General features: G+C 41.6%; 1 long non-coding RNA gene across 4 annotated transcripts in view; it reads left to right on the top strand.

Annotated features, from left to right (window-relative positions):
• The window catches only part of LOC132682053 (uncharacterized), a 32,295-nt gene extending 7,628 nt beyond the window's left edge, over positions 1–24,667 (top strand). Inside the window, exons 1-5 of one of the 4 annotated variants that reach the window (XR_013550179.2) lie at positions 4,940–5,294; positions 10,157–10,258; positions 10,331–10,475; positions 19,571–19,818; positions 24,115–24,667. This is a non-coding gene — a long non-coding RNA (uncharacterized LOC132682053). Of the gene's footprint in view, positions 1–4,939; positions 5,295–10,156; positions 10,259–10,330; positions 10,476–19,570; positions 19,819–24,114 lie in introns of those variants that run through there. The other 3 variants (XR_013550176.2, XR_009611432.3, XR_013550180.2) reach the window with 3 other exon arrangements.
• The last annotated feature ends 480 nt before the right edge of the window (positions 24,668–25,147 follow it).

Below are 25,147 nucleotides of genomic sequence, written 5' to 3'. Positions count from 1 at the left end.
CGTTTACAGGAGAAAAGGGAATTACCCCTTGCCTAGGTCATCAGTTTTTTGACTCTGAACATAATAACCAAGGATGAGATATCAGCTCCTATAGGGAGCCCGGAAGTCCCTGCAAGAGCCACATGAAAGCCTATCTCCAAAACGACATTTCTTCAGTGCTGGCATATGAGTCACAAATTTTGGCCAGCAATTGTGAAAGGATGCTCTAAGTCCTCCAGAGGCAGAGTACTATAAAAGTCTAAAGTATTAATAGAATTCCTCCCACCTCAAGGCTGTGGCTCCGCCCACGGCCTTGCAGGCAACACGAGGGGCATCCTGCCAGGCTGACTTCATGGAGGACCGATGGGGACAGCTCGCAGCTTACAATGCGATGCCAATACTGACTGTCGTGAATGGTGCGAGAAGGAGAGAAAGTGATCTGCCTAAACTCCCTTTTCTGGAAAATGGGAACAATGCCCATTGCCACCTACCTTGCAGAGTTTTAAGTCAATCATTGTGGTGTTATGTTAAATCCTAGGAGTGTCACATTATCATAACATGAGAAACTTACCAAGCTTTGCTAAAGGCAGAGCGTTTTTAAAAATAGCCAGCTATTCCTGGGACCACATAGATCCATATTCTTTATCTGCAAATTCACTAACTTTATTTGCTTCTCACTGGCTTATGACTATTAGCATTATGCAGTGAATTGCATATAACTGCCTTATACAGTAACCATATCTTGAAATTTCCCAGGCAAGGGAAAAGCTCTTTGGCATTTGTGTTTGCTTCCTATAGCCATAGGAATTTATCAGCCCTGGAATTTCACATCCACATGTGGTGTGACTTTTGGCAGGAGTATGTTAACAACCATCAAATGGTAAAAAACTGCGGACAACCATTCACATTAGCTCCAAACTGGAAATGACCCAAATGTCCACCCATATTGAGTGAATTAAATAATTTTTGGTAGTTGCCTACAAGGGCATACTACACAGCAGAGAGAACGAATCAACTATTGCTAATTGGCAGCGACATTTATCAATCTCACCAGTATAAGGTTGAGGGAAAGATGCCAGACAGGGAAGAATACACACTGAATGGTTTCATTTACAGAGTTTATAAATGTGGGTTTATGACAAAGTGAGCCTGGGGCATTCAAAGTCAGAGCACTGGTTGTCTACAGATGGCAAGTCGTGACTCGAAAACGTGAAGCAATTTCTGGGGAGTTAGCACTAACTCTGTTTCTTGACATGAGTGCTGGCTACTGGGATGTACTCATTTTGTGAAAATTTACTGAGCTGTATGCTTATAATTTGTGCACGTTTCTGTGTGTATGTTTTATACTTCAACAAAAATTCAGGCTTACATAAAGACATGAGCAGGGCCCCCCAGTTTTTTCCAATGCAGATATGTATTGTGTTCCTCCAGAGCACATACCTTTTTTAGAGAGTTGGTGATATTTTAAAATAATGTTAAGAGGGGCGCTTGGGGTGGTGGCCCAGTCGGTTAAGCAGCCGACTTTCGGCTCAGGTCATGATCGCACGGTTCATGAGTTCAAGCCTCGTGGGCTCTGCGCTGACAGCTCAGAGCCTAGAGCCTTCTTCGGATTCTGTGTCTCCCTCACTCTCTGCTCCCTCTCTCAAAAATAAATAAACATTAAAAAATTTTAAAAAAATAATGTTAAGAAATCTGCAATTTTCAATTGGGGCTTTTGATAATATGCAAATCACCAAAAATAATTACCCATCCACCCCTGAATTGGGTTATCATTCTTTTTATTGATGTATCTGTTCATCTTAAATAATAGATATCATAAAGCCAACTGTGTGTTCTAATGACTTGTTAAAGTGGCCGGATACAAAGTGAGCCATGATGGGGACGGACTTATCGGAAGCTTCTCTGCAGGAGGCAGGATGACGGTGGTGTAATTTTGCCCTGGTAAGGCCACCCCGTCAGGTTGATACACTGCATCCAGTGTAGCGCATGCAGCAGGAAGAAGGGGGAACTTCTATGTGGTCAGCGCAGAGAGGGCCTTTTTCCTAACTGGTGGACCTAAATGGGTACTATTTCAGAAAGAGGATGTGACAGGGATACAGCTTGCTTTTGTCCCCCACAGGGCCCTTTTCTCTGCTCATCACTGTTGATGTAGGGCACTGTCCCTCCCTCCTCCAGTTACCTACCTTTTTTTTCCCCCTGTTTTTACACAGGAAGCCTTTGGGAACCATCTCTTTTCTTTTACGTCTCCCTTTTGTTCTGCCCCACGCTCCAGAGCAGAGCTAAGGGTTACGCTGTTCACTTCGTAGAGATAAAAGGTGGGAGTCCTGTTTAGGAGCCACTGAAAGCCGGTCCCTAGGGTTGATGTCTAGGAGGAATTTCATAAATCCTTATTCAAAAAAGGAACTACAGATTCCTGGTATTTCTTTTGGCCCCTCTGCATTTTTGTCTTTCCCTTATTCTGGGCTATTCTGATTATCAGTGAGGTACAGTGGAAAGTGAGCGGGTATCAGAGTTGGACAGACCTGATGCCGGAATCCTGCCCTTTTCTTGTCACTTTTTTAACCCTGGGCAAGTTGTTTATCTTCAGTTTCATTTTCCTCAACTGTAAAATTGGGATGATACTATCTTCTTGCAAGGGTCTGGGGAAGATTATATAAATAAAAGGTGTGTGGTTCCTAACAGTGTTTGCACATAGCATTGCACATTTATTCATTTTTTCATTCATGTGTTTGATAAACAGAACCATGGGGAGGGATGCATTTGTACTCAACAAATATAAAAATGCCTTTTTCGTTATGGGTTTATAATACAAATATATGATCGGTCATCTATCTATCCATCATCTTTTAGCTGTCCAGGCATCCATTCTTTTATCTTTACATGTATGTGATTGTTCTATCTGTATCTGTTGTGATAATATCAAGTACTATACGTGTTTGCTATTATTATTAATGATAATATTATAACTCTGTACATACAGAAAAATGTCTGTATAACTATATACATTGAGATGTTTACATTACAATTATTTCAGGGGCATAAGATTTGAAGTGGGTTTTTCAGTTTCTTCTTTCAACTTTAAATTTTTTTTTTTTAACGTTTATTTATTTTTGAGACAGAGAGAGACAGAGCATGAATGGGGGAGGGTCAGAGAGAGAGGGAGACACAGAATCTGAAACAGGCTCCAGGCTCTGAGCAGTCAGCACAGAGCCCGACGCGGGGCTCGAACTCACGGACAGTGAGATCGTGACCTGAGCCGAAGTCGGATGCCCAACCGACTGAGCCACCCAGGTGCCCCTTCTTTCAACTTTTCTATGTTGTTTGAAATCTTTAGCAGCGGCTAACATTTTCAAAAAAAATTAAAATACTAGAAATGTTATGACCTAAAAAATTTGAAAATTTAGAGAAAATGGAAAACATATTACATGTCAAAACTGAAGAAATAGGGAACTTGAATAGACTAGTAAGTTTTAAAGAAATTAAGTGACAATTGATAACTTCTGCCTCTCAAAACACTGTAGGCCCAAATGGTTTTTCAGGTGAGTTCTATCAAAGTCTTGAGGAACAATACATTTTTATCTGCATTGTAAGTTATTCCAGAAGAGACAAAACCAAATGCTGCATGCTCATTTCATAAACTTGGTATAAATGAGATGAACACAGTATAAACAAAGAAAGAAAACTATATGCCTTTTTCTCTTATGCAACTAGATGAAAAATATTCTGAAATATCAGCTATTTGATTCCAACAGTATGTTTTAAAATAATACAGCTTGATTAATTAATGGTTAGTCATTAGGGATTCTGCCAACATAATTCAGAACATTAATAGATTAAAATTTTAAAACTCATGGTAATTTCATTTGATGCAGAAAAAGCATTCTTTACTTATTTATGATAAAAACTCTTAGCAAACTAAGAGTAGAAAAGGATTTCTTTAATTCCCTTAAATGGATGATCGTTATATTCCAAAACCATTTTTACTTAATGGAAAAAATTTAAGTCCATTCCTGCTAAGACTGGAACAAGAGAAATATTGTCAAAACCCGCTATATATTACAACCAACACTATAATGCTGGAAATCCTGGCCAGCCCTGAATAAAAGAAAGAAATAAAGGAATTGGAAAGAAAGAAACAAAATTATCAGTTTTTTCAGGTGCTATACTTACCTACTGAAAAGAACCAATAGAATCAACAGGTAAATTATAAGAACTTGATGGGTATGTGATGAGATTATGAGAGCATTTCCAACAGCAAACAGCTAGAAAATGTTATTTTAAAAAGGCAAGATACCGTTCACATATCAACAACTGAAAAATGTTGGGTAATTAACCAAGATTATATAAGTCCTCTTTGAGAAAACATAAGAGTTCTAATAAAGGACATAGAAAACAAAAACAAAAACAAAAACAAGTGAATGAGTAGCATTCCTTGTTCTTGACCCAAAGGACTTAAAATTGTAAAGATATCAACTCTCCCCATATTTGTTGTAGTTGCAACAAAATTCCAGTTAGATCTTTGAGATCCATGATAAATTTATTTTAAAATGTATCTGGTGTTGAGGCAGTGAAGGACTTTTTAAGCAAAAACTTCCAAAAAACATGGGATAAAGTTGATTAGAGAGTACATCAAAGTTAAGGATTTATGTTATGCAAAGGGAACATGGATAATGTTAGAAACATACTTCAAAATGGGAGAAGAGCCTTTACAATGTGTCAACTGGATGAGGGATTCCCATCTAGAATATAGAACATAAATCAAATAAGAAATCTAATAAACAAATCAACAAGAAAAAGACAGTGACCTCAATAGAAAAATGGGCAAAGTATGTCAACAGGCAACTTACAGAGAGATACACTCAGAAAGCTAAGACATCATAAATAACTCAGGAAACTGACATAACAATGAGCTATAATTTTATACCCAGTTGACTGCAAAGGTTTCAAAAGCTGAATTACACTCTGTGTGAGCTGGATATGGACCTAGGTCCTGCTGGTGAGAGTAAGGACCAACACAGTGATTGGAAAGCACAATCTGTACTACTCAAGCAAAGTAAGAACACCCATGTCCTATGAGCTGGCAAGATTGAGAGGAGGGTAAGGAAATGGGAGTAGAGAAAACAACAAAGATTCTGGCTTAATTGACTTGGTAGATTCAGGTGACATTACCCAAGATACAGAATGAAGAAGGAGGAAGAGCTGGTCTGGGGGTAAAGATGATGTTTTCCAATTTGGATCTGTTAAGAATTATGAACTCAGGGAATGCCTGATGAGAATAGTAGACACTCAATCGATATTATCTTCTCTCCAATCAGGTAAGTTCCCTTTTTCTTCTCTGTTTAGGAAAGACTGAATTTTATTTTGTAATTTTCTCCAACTTAAATGCTATTAGTTTTTTGTTGATAAGGACCAACGTTTCTACTCCCACCTTCTCAAAAATAAACGAATGAATAGATGACACTGATTTTTAAGATCATTAAAACTTTTCAGCTATTTTTAGGAACTGAGTGGGAAGATATCCCTACTTTTTCCGAGTCACCGAATGTCAACATTCTTGGGCATATATTTTTTTTATGTTTATTTATTTATTTTGAGAGAGAGAGAGAGAGAGAGCGCGCGCGCGCGTGCGTGCGCGCGAGCGAGTGGGGGATGGGCAGAGGGTGGGAAACAGAGAATCCTAAGCAGGCTCCACACCCAGTGCAGAGCCCAATGCCGGCCTCAGTCTCACGGACCATGAGATCATGACTTGAACCGAAATCAAGAGTCAGCCGCTCAACCCACTGAGCCACCCAGGCATCTCTTGGGCATATTTTTTTAAGTGAGGTAAAGAATGGTTAAAAGACATCATGTCAGACTGAAAAGCTCATGTGTTTTGGTGCCAGAAAACCTGAATTTAAATACCAGTTCTGCCACTAGAGAGCCATGCAACTTGGGGGAAGATATTTAGCCTTTCAATAAATGTAACTAATAAAAATTACCTTTTTGTAATTTTATTAGGGTTAAATAAAATCATATAAATCAAGTGTCAGACACATAATAAATGTGTCATAAAGGCTATTATTATTATTTTTTTTTCTATACTATTGTAGACCCTTATCTTCAATAATTCTAAATTTCACAGAATAGTCTACATCAACACTGTCCGATAGGAGTACAAGGCAAGCCATATAGGATGTTTAAAATTTTTAGTAACCATACTGAGAAAATAAAAAGAAACAGGCCAAATTGGTATTAATAATACACTTTAGCCCAATATATGCAAAATACAATTTCAACATGTAACCAGTATGAATGTTATTAATAAGATATTGTACATTTTTGTTTTTGTATTGTTTTCAATAGCTGGTGTGTACTTTATACATGAAACATAACCTCAGTTCTGATGAGCCACACCTCAAGTGCTTAAAAATCACATGTGACTAGTGGTTACTGCGTTAAATGGGTCTACATCCAGTGTTTAAATCCTGCATTATTTAAACATTCTCTTAAAAATCAACAAGTTCCTCTGTATGGTTCTCAGATAGTAAGAGTTTGTCTAACAAACAGCATGGCATTTCTCCCCCATCTCAGCCACTAGAAATGGAGATTCTTTGGAACACTCATTAGGTAGTTAGAAGTTCTGGCAAGAGGGGGTACCTGGGTGGCTCAGTTGGTTAAGAGTCTGACTTTGGCTCAGGTCATGATCTCACAGTTCATGAGTTAGAGCCCTGCGTCGGGCTCTGTGCTGACAGCTCAGAGCCTGGAACCTGCTTTGGATTCTGTCTCCCTCTCTCCCTGCCCCTCCCCCGCTCACATTCTGTCTCTCTCAAAAATAAATAAACGTTAAAAAAAGTGTATAGAACTTCTGGCAAGTGGTCTTTGCAAATCTCCCCCCTTTCCCTCCTGGCGGCTACATGGCCTTGGAAGGATCTCTTGGCCCAGCCCACAGAGCAGTTTTGGCTGCACTTTGAGGGGCTGAGGATTTTCTGACTCTTCTCCTCGAGGTTCAGAATATTAATTCTAAAAGAGATCTTATTCCCTCCCAGACCTAGGAAGATCCAAACCACAGTAGCCATTAGACCAATGGGAAGGAGGGAGGCAAAGTTTTCCATGTGGGGCTCACTCACGTTCCAGTGCAATCAAGCAGACCATTTGTTCTGTTTGGAATTAGTTTGGAATGAGACAGAGAGGAAAGAAATACATATTACATAAACTTACGGGAACCACAAACTGGATAAGACAAGTATTAACAATACTTGAAACATGAAAATGTATGAAATTATTACCTTTCTCTGCAGTATCTAATGGAATACCCTGCTTTGGGTGAGAGAGTGACGGGGTGACTTCTCTCAGATCCATTTTAAGTCTATTATTCTCCTGTTTTTGAAATAATTATGTCGAGAACTTTTTTTTTTTAACTTGTGGTAAAAACACATAACATGAAGTTTCCTATCTTAACCACTTTGAAGTGTACTGTTCAGTAGTGTTAAGTATATTCGCATTATTATGAAACAAATCTCCAGAATTTTCTTGTGTTGTAAATACAAAACTCTGTCCACATTCAATGAAAACGCCCTTCCCCACCTCCCACCCCCGAGCCAACAGACAACCATCACTCTACTGTGTGTTTCTAGGAGTTAGCCTGCTCCAGATACCTCATATAAATGGAATCAAACACTGTCTTCTTCTGACTGGCTTATCTCACTCAGCGTAATGTCCTCAAGGTTCATCCACACTGTGGCAACATTCTTTTTAAGTTTAGTTTTCCAGATTTATCATTTTAAAAAATGCATTTGACTTGATTCACCAAACTTTTACTAGGCAACCACTATCTGCTACATGCTCTATCTATTTTCATGTTTAGTGGCTTGAAAACTGGAATATTCCGTCTCAAGTTAACGTAGCCATGGTTGGGACTTCCTTGAGACTTACTCCAGGAAGCTCTGAACAACAGGCCAGGGGATACATCGCATTGTGTCCAATTTAAATTCCATCCATGCTCCTCAGCCAGGCGCTTCATTACTGCGTGTTTTCTCACTCCCCTAGGGGCTGATTCAGGTCCACGGATTATGGAGAACATAGGTAAAAGTAAGCACAGAATATGCGTGTGGCCTTGAATGAGGTGGAGATCGTTTCATAAACTCATTATTTCATTCTCAGTGATTTGGGTGGCTCACCGGCGATAGGCTGGCCAACAGCAAAGAATCTCACATCACCAGACTCTGTCCCCATCCTCTGTCTTTCCCATTCCCAACACTTGATATGTCCAGAGCAGCAGGGAATGCAATCCTGCCATGTGCAGCTTAGCTCAAAGAGAAAAGGCACAGAGTTCCAATTTGTGATTCCCAGCCTGAAAGGGACCAATAAACTTTTGTTCTGATAAACAACACTTGAGTTTTTTTTTGTTTTGTTTTGTTTTTGTTTTTTTTTTTTTTAACGAAGGCATTAAACTGACCTTCTTTTGAAAGGGGCTAGACAGGGTAAACAGGAGAGGTCTTGTTTTCTCTTCGTCCTGGAAAAATAACATTTCTCCCTTTCCAGCTCAGTACAGTTGACTGAATTGGAAAGGAATCTATTTTCTCTGGAAAGATTTATTTGCCCAACAGTCATGTTTTTGTATATGTGTGTGTGTTGGCAAGAGGCGATAGATTTTCAGAACAAGGGTCGTCTTGTTCACAGTTTAAAGGGGCCCAGAAGTTGACTAAGGAACTGAACGTTAGGGAAAGCTTTTGCAGCCTTCATTAATGCTATATACAGACTCCCAGTACATCTCCGGTTGGCCTGGGAGATGGGGCAGTGACTCTGTGGTGTCACCAAACTCATCTGAGAGCGGGTAGAAACATTTCTCCTTCCTTCACCTCAATCTCAAGACATGTGACAGCCAGAGTCTGTAAGAAAGCATCTGCGTTTCTAGTTGTTTCCAACAAAGTTCAACAATATTTGAATAAAGCCATGTGGAAAAGTTAAGCACAGAATTTCCTCCTTTCCCCACAACCAGACTTCTTTCTCCACCTGAGGACACATGTCCCAGGATCGAGCAAAGGAGATATATAAATTCCTTCCTGGCCAAATCAGAGATAAGATGTACAGGAATTATTAGCTGTCCCCATCTCCTCTCACCTCTCATCTCCCCTACTCATCTTGACACAGGACAGGTATCACATTGAAGATTTGGGACCAAATATGTTCTCCTTTATGAAGAATGGATTTCACTACTTTTAGTTTTCTCACATTGTGTGCCAGGCATTAATATCGCATAAAGTAACATTGTGTACTTGGGGATATATTTTTTTGCGAACATCTCTCTGGAGGTGGATGGCCTATTTCTTGTCAATTCAAAAAAAAAAGTTGAATATATGTATATACCCTGGCACTAGAGACGCACTGTACTTTAAGCTGGTGGCTCCTTCCCCTGGTTTTGTTTGTTTGTTTGTTTCTTTCTTTCCAAGTCACCGTTTGCCGCACTCAACTGACATCTCAGCTAGATTTTGCACAAGTGACTTTTCACCCAGCTGGTCTTTGCCTTGCCAGGTGCGGCTGGCCAACATAAAGAAAGAAAACGTGTTTTTCCTTTTAGCAGGAACGTTAAAACTTTTCCCACATTTTCCATCACCCGGTGTCTGTTTTCAAGGAAGCACAGATCAGCAGAAACCAGAGGAGTCTGAGATTGCTCCTTCATAGGTGTTGGCTCTGAGCCTTTTAGTGCATTTAATTTAGCAGAAGTCCACATCGTGAAATGAGGGCAAAATGTAATTTTTCTTTGATGGCAAAATGGTTTCCATGAGGAGAAACTGGCTGACGGCACTGAGTCCCGTGTTGCTGGAAGCCTTCACAGCAGCTACTCACCTTTGTCTTGCACCCAAACTCCCCCAGAGGCTGGCTGCACTCACGGGGATGAACGGCTTTCCCCTCAGCATGTGCATACCTTCTTGAGGCATTTTTAACTTTCACCAATATATTTCCATTGTGTGCCAAAGTCCATGTACCTGGCAGAATTGGCAATTTCATCAATTCCTAGCATGTTCTTTATTCGCCTGGTTGAAAGGTAGTTCGGACTGAATCTGAGCTAAATGGGTTTTGTACTTGTTTTCAAGCAGCCCAGCATAGCGACTCCCAAAGAATCAGCATGCTTCTCTGGGAAAGACACCAGAAGTTTTCCAGGGTAGGGTCCAGCTTTTCTTCTTAATCTCTTTTCCAGATATCTACGCCATGCTTGGTGTTAAATAAATATTAATTGGAAATGCTGACCACAAGGTAGCAGAAATGGAAGAGAGGAGAGAAATATGTCAGCTCGCTGCAGGTTAGCAAAGGATAAAACAGGGTTGATCATCCAGGAGAGCTGGACCTGATTCTCGATCTCTTATTCTTGTAGGCCTCACAGCCAAGAGAAGTTTCCAGGCCTCTCTCTGCCATGATCCCTTCTCTGATTCGCCTCCAGTGATGCCCTCTCTACTCTGCCCATTCGTCGTCCATCAGCACCCTTCCTTTCCCACCCCAAGGTGCTGAGAACCTCCAGGGTAAGTGCCTCCCGTATCTCTCATCCTATCTCTTTCCCTCCAGCCACTGGCCTTGGGATGGGAGTGGGGGAAGGTGGGATTAGAAGCAGGAAATCTCTGGGATGGGGTATTATGTAGCTAGTTGAATCTTGCCCCCAGGGTTTCCAAATGTAGGACAAGAGGTAGCTGCCTGGAGTGGTAAGAAGGAGATTTAGGGATGTTAGCACTTGCCACCTAATTGTCAAGGTGGGCTGTTCACAGAGATGTGTTCTTCCCTTGAGTTGTGGACAATAGGGAGAAAATGTAAACGAATAGGGAGAAAATGCACAATCTGAGCAGCTGGCTTCAGAATTTCTCCTATCTTGATGAACCAGCCTGATGTGAAGAGTTGAGCTGGAAGGTTAGGCCCCAGGAAAGTTATGGAAGGAAAAAGTAGAACGAAGAGAGGACTATACAAAACAATGAAACTGTAATACTTTTTGTTAGTGAGGATGGGGGTAGAGTGTTGAGCTACCAGGTAGTAGATCTCAGTTGATGGAAAAAATGTTTATGTCGTATCATTTTTAACTGTTTTATTTGTTTGCACTAGTATGATGTAAACTCCTCTATTTAAGTAAAGGGCATAAAGTACATATGAATTACAATAAAGTACATGTAAAGACTCTGTGTGTGTGTGTGTGTGTGTGTGTGTGTGTGTGTGTGAAAATCGAGGGATCCTTCTGGATTTTCTACATTCAGGTCCACATGTTAGAGAAAGCCCACAGCGGACAATGAGATGATACACATATTGAAACACAGAGTCAATATGTCAATGGGAGGAACTGGAATCTGATCAGCAATATCGAAAGGCATACCTTCCTTATGCATCCAGAATCCAAGAAGCAGAAGGTTTGCGAGCTCCTTCAGGTGGCAATGAAAGGCAATTCATTTAATACTCAAAAGACAGATTTTATTTTTCTCTGATGCCTTGGTTAAATGGAGAGCACATTTAGTAAAGTAGGGAGACAGGGCTGGGCAGCCATTTACTGACTTGATTTGGGTCTAGCAGTATTACCTGGGAAAAGACACGAATGGAAAGAAAATGTAAACTTCTATCAGCACTTTGACCCTACTGAAAGAGATTGCCTTCTTTCACAAAAATATATGGATCAAAGATATACGGAATCATCCAAAAATGTTGTCATGAACCTAAATTTGACAAAAGCCATACAACATATGAATCCAACCTCTGGAACCAGTTACCTGGACTTGGAGCCCCTTTACTTGTAAGTGACCATATGCAAATTTCTTAACCTCCTTACACCTCAGTTTCCTCTTCTCTAAACTGAGGATAGTCATAGCCCCTAGCTCATAAGGTCCTTGAGAAGATGAAGTGAGTTTGGGTGCAGAAATCACTTAGAATAGTTCTGGCACATTCAAAACGTGCCAGAATAATAATTCAGAAGTGAACTAGAAAATTCATATACATATTTCAATCCTCCCAACAATTAATTTTCATAACAAAGGGACAATATCTTCTCAGCTGAAGACATGAGACCAAGGAAAACAAGTAAATTTTCTAAGGTCACACAACTGGTTAGAAGCAGATGCCGTTGTGGGTCACTCATTTCGTAAATTTATACAGCAAAAATTGTAACTATTGATTACAGCTCACACAGGGAATAGCGCAATATCTTATATGGCATTTAATTAGAAATGGAAATCCAAACAGGAAATAGCTATGTTAAGTGCACTAGCTTAGACACACAGCACTTTAAATGGGAAAGTGTGAAATACAGTGAAATCCTTACAGTTAATCTCTGAGCGGAAACCACACAGGATAAACAGTGTGGCTGAGCTAGCAAGGTCAGCAGAAGTCTATATTCTCAATTTCTGGTCTTCAGTTGCTTGAATTTTTTAAAACAATAGTGAGAGTATAATTAGCAAATATTTCACATGCTAAATACATTTGTATTAGCTGAAAGAAAAATAATTTTTCTCCTTAAAGTTATGCCTATAGTAAAAGTTCCTTTTCCTCTTGGTAAGCAATTTGGGCAAGCCTGGCTTACTGGCAGCTTTCACATCCCCCTCGTGACTTACAGCCTGATATTGATCTGGGTTCTGGGGGTGGCTGGGAGGCAGGACAGAATCCTTCTTCATGGAGCACCTCCTACTGCCAGTGTCAACCTGATACCTGGCAGCCACCGTCCCTTCCCATCCCGCCTCCCATCTTTGGAGGGTGGTGCTCTCATCTTCTTTTTAGAGGTGAGGAAACCGAGGCACAGAAAGGTTAGGCAACTGACTCATTTTCTCGCAGCTACTAAGTGGGGACACCAGGCTTCAAACCAAGGATGGACTCCACAGTCCATACTTCTGTTACTCATAATTTGCCCCTGTTAGTCAAAGACAGATCCACATTAAATTAAATTCCAGGCCAGGCTGCTTTTGTAAAACTCAAATGATGCATGTACATGTGTGTAAAAAAATGGAAGTTCAGGTACTTTCAAGTAATTGCTAGATGGACAAACAGAACACGGAGAGCCCTTAGATCTGAACGAACAGCTGACGAAGGCCTACGATTAGGTCAGATTGTTTCTCACGTGTTTACTCAACAATCTTTGACTCTATTCAAAGAAATTCACAGCCTCTAATCTCTTAAACCAGTGGTTCTCTTACTTTTCACACGTGAAAAGGCATGGCACGTGCACATTTCAACGCATCTCCAAAGGAACAATTCTGCATGTTCCTCTCTTTTTTATCCTTTCTTTTTTTCTGTGCTGCTCCTTTCTGTGCTCCGTTCCCATCAATAGAACTAGTTTACTCAAAGTTGTCCAGACTCAGGACCTCAGGGCCATTATAGTGCCAGCCTCATGCTCCATGATTTCTCTCAGACCTGGTCTCTCTTCTCCATCCGTAGTGACTTCCAAACTATCGTCTGTCAACTTGGTTCCCTGCCTCTTTTCTCTTTTTCCTATAATCTTTTATTTTCACTTCTGCCAGATGAGTCTCCCCAAATACAGTTTATGTTTATTTTTATTTTTTCCAAATACAGTTTAAATACTATCATTTTATTGTAACAGAACCTTAAAAAACTACCACTCCTCACTTGAGCCCCTAATAAACCTTGTTGTTCAATCCCAGCAAGCTTTGTACTACCTGTACCCGATGCCCCAGCCAGAATGTCACTGAGGACTGTGTTTCTCTTTACTCATCCATTCTGTATTTGATTAAAATACTACCCTGCTCATCCTTCTCCAAAAACTTGTCTCCTGATTCTCAATCAAATGGAATCGTTCTTCCTTTGGACCCTCTGTCATAAAATGAGCAGAAATTACTGTGTTGTGTTGTGATTTCTATTATTATCTCCAGTTCTATGGTCTTTTGTCCCTCCCCTCCCCCACTCCCATCTCCCAGTAAATTATCATTTCCTTGGCGGTTGAGATTTTGCATCCCCTATAGTTCCAGTAGGGTCTTTCCCATGCAGTGGTAATTGTAATCGTGATGTTGTTGCTAATGAAGGAGGAGGAGGAGGAGACGTTGCAGGAAAAGATGGTTAGAGAGCTCATTTGCTTCTTTAATCACCCTGGTTAAACAGCTCTAACTGTTGAAAAGTCTCTTCCCATATTCATCTGAAACCTGCCCCACTGAAATTTGCCCCCATAAATATTTATTGAGTAACTGCTAGGTGCAAATTGCACCATTTTAGGCACATATCACTCTCACTGATTCCAATACAGCCTGTATGCTTACCTTCCCATGAAGGGACCTTCTTCTCACACATAAAGGAGGAAAAATGCTGTTCCTAAGTCCACACTCTCAGCAGCTTCTCGAAGCTTCTCTCACTTCTGCCCTGAGCTCTGCTTTCCAAGTCATTTCTTGAAAGTATCTCTCTACACTCATTTCTGAGCTATAACATTGTAATGGGGGTGCATAGAGGGTTGCTGAGAGATTTATTGGATTTTTTATCATAATGCATAGCAAATTCCTGGGAGTCAGAGGTAGAAAGGCTTGTTTCGTTTACACAAAAAAATGTATCAGCCTCATGGTTAAATCTTAAAATATTTGAAGATCACACCCTGTATCCCATAAATCTTATTTGGAAAGATTTATTTACTTTGGAAGCAAGAAGTGGAGAGCTAGGTAAAGGTTCGTAGTTAAAATGTCAGGAGATGGGCTTAAAAGGGGTATATTTAGAAAGAACACTCATTTATGTGGGATTGAGTAGATAAATGACAGTCCAGCATTACAGCAATGGGGAAAATGTTATGAGTCAGAGTCTCTGATGAAATCAGACTTTGGTGGTACTCTTGCATAGCTGGTGGAGAAACAGACCAAACTTTGGTCTCATAGGTTAATTGTGTGAATCTGATATTACTACAGGTAGCGGCTTGCCGTGCATGATCTATTTTGACACTGGGACCAGCCAAAGCCACTGATGTCTTCCCATCACTGACGTCTGTTACCCTCATTGTCTCTCTCACAGAACATGCAATGACCTCCCAACCAGGGTCCTTATCTCCAACTGCTCCTCTCACCAAACCGTCCCATCTGACCCAGTGAGGCTAATCTTGCTAAAATGCAGCTCTAATCATGGTCCTGGCCCAGCTATTCTGTTTCTTAAATCGTCAACCTTAAACTTCAATGTCCCCTCCCACCTTGTCCCTGGAGGTGACCCTAAGCTCCAGATAGGGTTGACCACCCCTAATTTTATCTGTTATTTCTAATATAGGTTTCAGTCCTAGTACCTATAACATTTTATTTCTTTACATCTCTCTCTTACTTCTAAGACTGTAATTTTGCATTTGTATTCCCAACATGTACCGCAGTGCCTAGCATCCAATGAATGCCTAATACCTTGTCTTAGGAACGAATATAGGAGAAAATCTAGTCTCCCTGGTATAGCACTATAAGCATTCCATAATCCTGGCTTGCCCTGTCTGTTCAGTATGCCTCCTAATGGCTGCTGTTCCTTTGCAAAATACAAAGCAAACCTTTCCCTTAACAAGGCTTGAATCTTCCCACTCTGATGGGGAAATTCTCTGTCCAGTCTGTTGCTTTCAGCTGGATGGCTCTTCTTAATCTCTCTGATTAAGAGAGATTGAAACACTATTGTTGAAACACTATTCATTTTCCAAGAGACGGTCCAGATGTCCCTTCTTTATGAAGCCTCCCCATGCTCTGATTGATCTGTCACCTGGTTCATCTGTCTTTGGCAGCATTGATCAGACACTTATTTCATGACCTCATTCCCTTCCATGTTCACCACCGCCTTTCGAGTTGGCAATGGGCCAAATTGGTGTTAAGAAAATTGTGTGGAGTGGAAATAATATGACTACATGCCTTAATACAATAAGACTCTGCTGACTTTGCTGAGCACACAGCCCTGTCCCACATGCCTAGATCTTGCTACTGAAAAAGTGCTAGAAAATGGCACTGATGGCATAATTAGCACATGACCAGGTCAAAGTCTTTTCCTCTCCTGATTTTCTCTGGAGGAGTAGTGAGCTGGGCTGAAGAGCCTAGAGTTTCCCAACCTGTGTCCCCACAGTGATGTATGGAGAGAGGGATTCCTCTCACCCCTCAGAGTATCTGGGCTGGGCTCAAAACACCCAAGCCCCTAGGCCTCTGGGTGTTAACCCAGTGTGCTTCATGGACACTGTGTGTGTGTCCTGTTATGAAAAAAGTTGGGAAGCACTGGCCGTACTTAGTCAAATAGGGCAAGACCATGAACATGTGGGCACACACACACTATAATGGGAAATATCTCCATTTGGATTTGGTGTCACCAAATCCTGTAGGCACAGCAGGAAAAACCAGGAGGCTGGAGTCAGGAGCTATATTCCAAACCCGTCCGTTATGTAGGTGTGACTTTGAGCAAATCATCTAAACTTTCTAGACTTCTCTTTCCTCGAGGATTTTTTTTCTTCACAGATTTTTCTTTCTTTTTAAGCTGGCTCCCATTGGGGTTAGGGAAAAGCCATGGACTAGGTGATGTCCACATTCTCTTTCAATGCTCATGTCCTTGGAATCTTTGAAAACCTGTTTCTTATCATTGTTGAAAGTAAAATAAATAACCTTTAGGCCACAACTATTTCATTCTTAGAATAGATTGTTTTTCTGGTCTGGTCACTTGATCGTTTGGTTTTCTGAGAATGTAGAGCCTCTGGGTGAGGTAAAAGCTTTCATGATATGGGTGTTAAATCTATCCAGGTGAAGGCAAAAGCTATGGCCCCTCCTGGAAAAGGAATGTGAACATCTTTGGGGGGGCATCAAATGCCATAGATATCATTTTCAGGTGGCTTCATTCTCCCCCTCCCAATTAAATATGACATGACAGTGAACTAACTTTAGAAAACTACAATCCATAGGTTTGTGTTATTCATTTATTACTTCAACTGCTTATAGTAACCATACCACTGTTTGCCCTAAAACAGTCCAGGTTAGATGACTTTTTGTGCATCAGGTGATCTCTACTAACTATTTTCCACCCTCCCTTTCGCTCTGCAGACTGAGTGCATACTGCACCTGCTCTCTGCCAGCAGTCTGCCCCTTCCGGGCTGGGTTGGTATAGATTCACAGGTGACTCAGCTCATTCAGAGAACTGGGTCAAAACAATGTCCTGAAATCTCTGTTTCTGAACCTGATCAAATGAAGGCGGTTAGTAGTAAACAAAGATGGTGGACTCTGGATGAATTGCAGAATTTGAAATCAAACCCCCTAGCCGAGAGCCCTGATTCCATGTTGGATATGAATTTTTAGAAGATTCTGAATTCACGCTTTCTTCTCCGTGTGTGTGTAACTGTGGCTTATAAAAGTTTGATTTTTCACATCAGGAATTTTGTCGTTGGTGTGGCCCCTCACCACAATCTTGACAACAGAAGCCTCTTGCTGTGTCTGAAACCAGCCCTTGAGGCAAGAATTCACTTGATGAATGAACACACCTTTGAGGTGCAAGGCATCTCCTTCACCATTCACAGGCACGATTTATTCACTTGTTTCCACACACTGGCTTCTGTCTTCATCCACGGAGCTAGAAAACAGGGTCTTGTTTATATAAAGGTGTCGTAAAATGAATCCATCCCCACAAGGCCCCTTGGCCACAGGAAGGACTCCCAGACATGCTCTGCACTGTATAAACACACACTTTTCATCTATCCCTGGCACACTTTCTCCATTTATAGCCTGCGGATTCCCTTCTCTGATTCTGACCTAGTAATGCTTCCTTCTTTACTTTAAAGTGTGAATGGGTTTCTGGGATCTTCTTTCTATTAATGCTTTACCATGTCAGAGCATGGTAAGGTCTTGTTTCAACACAGCCTTGTCTAAAGCCCTCGCTGACCCCATCCCCCTACTGTGGAAATAAGTTCTTCCTCATCTCCTATGACATTTCTCCGTAACCTTTCTTCTTGCATTTATCACTTCTTAAAGTGATCAAAGATCTTCATCTCCCCACCAGGGCTGGGACTGTGTAAGACAAGGGACTTGTGTCAGATGTCAAATTTAGGGGAAGGAGCCAAACCCCAGTGAAAGTAAATCATGTTGTTAATGTGACATTAAAAAAAAAAAAAAAAGAATTAGTGAAAAAAATCCATGATTTTTCCATTAACAAAATATCAACATTTTCAAGAAAGACAGGATCAGTATTTTTCCTTTTATTTGCCCTTTTCCTTTCAGATTTTTTTCTTTTGCCGGAGGGTCTGCTATGGCCAAGCACTGTTCATTGATTCGGTGGTTATTGGAAATTTTGATATTTTGTCCATCATAGATTTTTGCATTCATTTTGAGTTTTTAAAATATATTGCATTAAGGTGTTATTTGTCTTGATTCCTACGTTTTTGGCATCCCCTTAAATGTTGTGCTTCTGGCCACTGCCTCCCTTGCCTGACCCTGACCCTGGCTCTGATCACCATAGCAACCGGCACAGGCCTTTACCCTCCGACACACACTCAATTAATATTTCATGAACGAATGAACGAATGAATGAATGAATACTAGCAGAGATATCTTAGATGCTCTTTTCTTTTCTTTTTCCTGAAGGTAAAATGACACCTGACCCACAATTTAGTATCGACCATGATATCTACGCGGGGAAATTATAGGGGCCTGGAGTGACTGTCTGTAGTTAGCCGTCAGCATTGCTCCCGCTAATTAAAATCATTGATCCTGGACCCCTTTCACTGTCACAGAGCACCTCCTCCAGTCTTGCTTTATTTCATAAATATAAGTGCTTCTCAAGAAGCTAAATAGTCACAGGGCTACCAAATTATCTTTCACCTTCTTCTAGTGAACTGCGAGCCACTGACAATAAGAATTACTTCTTTGGAAGTCCAGAATATTGGGAGCAGAGGTTCTGTAGATGGGTGCAGTGAAGGAGTCTCAATGCCTCCAGGAGGAGGAAGATGGCAGAGGGCTGGAAGACCAAACGTCAGGGAGTCTGCTCCTTCGACGATACTACCCAGTACGCAGTGGCCCAGAAAGTGAAATTTTGCTTCATTACAATATCACAGACACATAGGAGAGGCTCCCCTTTCTGGGGGGGAGAAAGACACAGATCATGTAGGTGTTGAGTCTGAGTCTCACGTAGGCCTCGAAGAGTATGGTTGACTCCTCACTGTATTCATCAACATTGATCTTTAAAAGACAAAATGATCATTCACAAATCTTCTCACAAAATCATCTCTAGGAAGTTGAGCCTGTCATAACAAAATTATTTCTATGTCCTGGTAGACGGCCCATGAAAATAATGTTTTTGATTTAGTTACAGGAATTCTATTCGGCAAACAGTGCTGTTAAAGTGTTTTCCCTGGGTTCTGTCCACATAATAGTCGCTGTCCCTGGGAGGGTGGATTTTATTCTGTAATAGTTACGATGATTTACACTTTTGTCCAGTTATCAAATGATCGTTGACCTCTATTATCCTCACTCCTCTAACCCTATGCAGTCCAACTGTAAAAACATTAAATTAACTTAAAAAAAAGAAAAAAGAATAACCTATCCACCCCCCCATCCCCAATCCAGGAAGAAAGAAAGAAATCCAGAAATAAGAGAATGATTCTTAGAGAATGCTTTTTTTGTTTTCCTGGACGTCTTCAAATCATTTATTTTTCCATTTCGTTTTTTGGCTGTTCCATGTGGAGTGCCTGGAACTTCACTTCCGCTATACCTCTGGAAGTTTGGGGATCTGAGACCCGGTGATGTGTTCCCTTTAACAACGCATCTTACTGGAAGAGTGTTTGGACACTTCCCAGAGTATGGAGTGAGCGTCAGGAACACGCTGGGGTTCAAGTTCACGTTTCCTGAGGGCCTCGTGTGTGGCAGCCATCATGCTTAGCAGCTTTCCCAGGTTGATTTATCTGATACTTTGAAGAGTCTAGAGGGAGAACAGGTACGGCCAGGCTCATGCTAAAAAAATAAAAACCAAGGCTGTAGCAGGTCGTTATGTGCCCAAGGCTGCAAGACTAGTGAGGGGCGAGACTGAGGCTTGGCCCAGGTCCCCTGCTTGTCATATTACATACAATTGCCTGGTTATTGTCACAGAAGGGAAACACCACACTGCTTCTTCTCCAAGAGATGCAGAGAATATGTTTATCCAACCCAATATGTCATGTGGTTTCCATGGGGAAAAGAAATAATCCTAAGAGGCTTCAGACATTATTTTCACCTATTTGAAGGGACAAACACTACCTGTTCAGCTCTCTAGACCCTGTGTACACCTTCCCTGGGATTCCATATTTTATCAGAGCAACTTCTCCCTTTTCAAAAAGTCACCGTAACTTCCTAAGAGGCTTACAAGTAAGAGTTTCTAGATCACCTTGGAAGACTTTTGAGGGTATATGCGGACCTATGTGTGTGTGTGCTGGGGGTGAGGGAAGAATGTGTGGAACGGAAATTGAATGATGCTGAAAAATATATCCTGATTTCTCAGGATCATATTTTTAAAATGTTTTTAATGTTTATTTATTTTTGAGAGAGAGAGAGGAGAGAGGAAGCAGGGGAGGGGCAGAGAGAGAGGGAGACACAGAATCCAAAGTAGGTTCCAGTCTCCGAGCTGTCAGCACAGATCCCGACGCGGGGTTCAAACTCACATACCGTGAGATCATGACTCGAGCCGAAGCCGGATGCTTAACCGACTGAGCCCCAGGACCATATTTTTAATAAACAAGCAATCAAGTATTCATGGCTACAACTATAATGGATAAAACAACTGACGTTAAAAACAGTCTAGGAGAAGTAAGACAGAATAGCATGGCACAGTGGTCGAATGTGTTGGCTCTTCAGGTTGCTCGATGTATTCCAGTTCTGCTACCTACTGGTTTTGTGACATTTAACTGTTACTTAAAAACGAACAGTGGGGCACCTGGGTGGCTCAGTCTGTTAAGCGTTTGGACTTTGGCTCAGGTCATGATCTCATGGTTCATGGGTTCCAGCCCCGCGTTGGGCTCTGTGCTGACAGCTCAGAGCCTGGAGCCTGCTTCGGATTCGGTGTTTCCCTGTCTCTCTGCCCCTCCCCTATTTGCACTCTGTGTCTGTCTCTGTCTCTCTCAAAAATGAATAAACATTAAAACAATGTTTTAAAAGACTGGAATTAAAAAAACAGTTTAAAAAAGTAACCAACCAACCGACAAGCAAACCCTGTGTGTTCAGTGTTCCTACCTATACAATGAGCGTAATAACAGTAAGTATGCATAAGGATGTTGAGAAGAATAAATGAGAAAGTGCATATAAGATGTGTGACACTTTGTAAAAGTGTGCTATTATCAAGAGGAGATACATATATATACACGTATATATATACACATACATATATATACACGTATACATACATATATACACGTATATATATACATATGTATATATATACGTATATGTATGTATACGTATATATATATATATATATATATACACACACGTATATATACACACACGTATATATACGTGTATATATATATATATATATATATATGGCATTTTGTTAGCCCCTTGTAGAATAATCTATTTCTCAGATTTAAGACACTGGGAAAGTGTTAATCACAGCAGAAATTGTCATCAGATTTGATAGAGCAGGCGATTTTATGAGTGGAAGTCAATATGACTCCAGTAACTCAGGAGCACAGGGCCTACAAAGCATGGGGAAGAGGAACATCCAGCCAATAAACAGTAATAATTGCAACATTGTTGGCAGCTGAGCCTCCGGAGCACCTAATCGCCTTCAACAACGAATTGGCGACTAACTGCCCAGTGGTGGCGGATCGGCATTAACCATACGAGAGGCACCAGCACAACCAGAAAACGCCCAGCAGATGCCCCTTGCAGGAAATGTAATTAAAGTGGAAAGGACTATAACAACATTCCCACTGGGCTCTTGACTCAAACTGGAGAGGCAGAGCAGTGTGTGAATTCTCCAGACCAGGAGGCTGGCGTGGAAACAGCTGACGCTGTGGGCCCCCTCGGATCCTGCCGAGGGCGCTTGTAGCTCTGTCAACCCCCCAGTCACAGAGCACTTGCAGATCAGCCCAATTCTGGGTCACGAAACAGGTGGGGAGCCGCAGAGCTCTGGGTCCTTTAAAGGAAATGAAAGATCACACACCTTCTGTAATGAAACACCCTTCTATCTCCTCATGGCCACTATTATTTAGTCACTGATAATACAGCAAACTCTTCAGAAATAATTCAAGCAGATAAGAAATCAAGCCCCACCCTTTTATGTTCTGAGGCCTTAGCAGTGGCTCCAACTCTTGGAAGGGGAATGAAATCTATTACACATCCTCAGCCCATGATTTTTTTCCTACAAATGTATGAGACCCTAAACTTGGGAAGGTGGTAGGCAGTTCCACAGGGAGACAGTGTGATGGGTGCCCGCCCTGGAGGAGCAGCTTCGGGTTTCAGATGTGGTCTCCACGGCACTGGGCAAATTGCTTCATTCTCGGTTTTCTCGTTCAGAAAATTGAGGCATAACAGCATCTACCTCTTACGGTTTTTTGTGCCTGGAACACTGTAGGCACTAAATGATTGTCAGCTATAACACCCAGTTTTTCAAGTAGTTAACGATGGCTTCACTTACTGACAGTCTGGCGAATAAATTTTTTGAAAAAAAAACCAAACACATACTAATAAAATTGTATTTCTCATAACTAAACTATCTAATAGGATATATACCCAGAGTGGGATTGATGGATCGTATGGTGGTTCTGCTTTTGATGTTTTGAGAAATGTCCATACTGTTTTCCGTAGTGGCTGCACCATTTTACATTCCCACCAACAGTCCCATTTTCTCCACATCCTTGCCAAAACTTGTTTTGTTTTGTTTTTTTTATAGTAGCCATGCAAACTAGTATAAGGTGATATATATCATTGTGGTTTGGTTTTGCTTTTTGTATATTAATTATATTTCAATAAAGTTGTTAAAAAATATCTTACATTGTCCCTTAGACATAATAGGTTGCTATTGACCCTTTGATTGCTGTGTGAAAAGATAACATGTCTCTGAGTAATTTCGACAGTCGACATGTTGAAAGGATCACAAATATCTACCTTTGGCAAGTACTTACAGGGATCATTCTAAATACATATACCAGGGGTGCCTGGATCGCTCAATTGGTTGAGCGATCGACTACAGCTCAGGTCATGATCTCATGGTTCATGAGTTCAAGCCCACATCGGGCTCTGTGCTGACAGCTCGATCCTGGAGCCTGCTTCGGATTCTGTGTCTCCCTCTCTCTCTGTTCCTCTCCCGCTCATGCTCTGTCTCTCTGTCTCTCAAAAATAAACATTAAAAAAATAAATAAATACATCTACCCACCAGGTGCTATGCATAGAGAGAGATGGAACATAGGTGGGACATAGTCCCTCCTTCATGGAACTTAAATTATGGTTAGACAGGCGGCAACGACAAAGCCTGAGAAGTGTTAGCATCAGAAACTCAGAGTGTGAGGGTGTCATGTCCTGGAAGGAGAAAGAGAAAGCTTCCCTAATGCAGTGAAGTTTACACCGAAAACTGAAGGATTCAAGGGTTAACTACACCTGAGAAGGCGCTCCAGGTGAGTGGGAGCATCAAGTTCCAAGATCTGGAAGGAAAAGGAGGCTGTTGCTGAGAGGAGCCGTCTCCTCCTGCCTGTAGCTACAGGAGATGGCAAGGTGGACGGTGGCCAGATTCTGGTGTAGGCTTGGAGGAACCTCAGAAGGTGAGGCTTGATCCAGAGAATGATGGGGAAATCACTGACAGGTTTCAAGTAGGGAAGTGAAATGGTCTGATCTGAGATTAGGAAGCATCATTCTGGCTGTTTGGTGAGGCAAGAGGGAGTGTGGGGATCCCGGTAGGAGGCATAAATGCCTCATCTTTGATGATTCTGGCCCAGACTTGGGCAGTTTGGAAGCAAAGTAATGGATAGATTGGAGACGAATTTATATATTTGGCTTCAAACTAAAGCTACTACCTACTCCCCGACACTGCCCAGATAGGGATGGGATATGTAGAAACCTTAACTTTTAGGCTGCCCTCTGCAAACAATACCCAGAACATATTTAGATTAGAAAAAAGAAGGGAACTGATATCCAAAGTGGAGCTAGGGGGTTGCCCATGCCAATTATCTGATAATCTGCTTGGCCCATTGCTTCAGCTAACGAAGGGCTGTTTGCCCTCCTTCCACCCCAATTATGCTTATCATCATGCTTACCATCGCAGGGCCCCAGAGAAGCCAGAGAGAACTCAACACCAGTCCCTCTAGCCAAACAATCAGCAAACGAAGATAACTTTAAAGAGTGTCAAGCCCAACTTTATGACTCCCTCATAGGCACCAAGGGCATTGTCTCAAGAGCCTAAGCCACCAGACAGCATAACCCAGGACTGCTTGTCGGTTGACCTGCTGAGACCAACTATGACTCATCTGTTTACTGCGGAACGGAGGTAACGTGGGATGCAAAGGTTGACAGCCACCTCCCGGGAGACCGTCGGACCTGGAAATCAGGGCCCTGGGTTTCAACCGGAAATGTTTACACTGGCACAGACCCAAGATGGATGGAGGGCCACGTCACGGAGAGCTGAGTGAGCACATGCACACATTTTAAGGGACCGGGGTCTTCACAGCTGACCGGCTGTTCACTCTCTCCGCTGCGCTGAGCAGCCTGGAGGCTAGCGGTCATCACTTACATGTGCTCTGCTACTTACACTTGGATTTATAACCACACTTTCCCACGACCGCATTTTCTTTCTTGGCAGAAGATTAAGGGCAGCAATAATAAACACGTAATAATAGTGATATTGGTCTCATTTATTAATGGCATATTATATCTGGGGGCATTATGTCTTTCAGGTGATATACATTACCTCTACTCTGCCATCACAGCCTGGTGCACCTATGAATCACCTGGGGACCTTTGAAATACTAACCCCTGGGCCCACCCTCCAAGGGCTCTGATTTAATTGATCTGGGTGGAGCCCAGGCATGGGCATTTTAAGGCCCCCGGGGGGGATTCTGGTGTGCAGCCAGGGTTGAGAACCACAGCTTTAATCATCATGGCAACCTGCAATGCAGGGATTTGCAGCTTTATTTTAGAGATGAGGAAAAAAAAAAAAAAATAGAGCCCAGAAAGAACAAGTAATTTGCCCAAGTGCAAGAGGAGGAACTTCAACCTTGAGTCTGTCTGGCCACCAACCCTCCCTCTGAAGTATTGCTTCGCACACGGTTTAGGGAATCCTTGGGTGAAGAGTAAGCAGG

Source organism: Panthera onca, chromosome A1 (assembly GCF_046562875.1).
Source record: "Panthera onca isolate mPanOnc1 chromosome A1, mPanOnc1 haplotype 2, whole genome shotgun sequence".
Lineage (NCBI taxonomy): Eukaryota > Metazoa > Chordata > Mammalia > Carnivora > Felidae > Panthera > Panthera onca.
The sequence above is the reverse complement of the archived record's forward strand: the minus strand, read 5'-3'. Positions and strand labels throughout refer to the sequence as shown.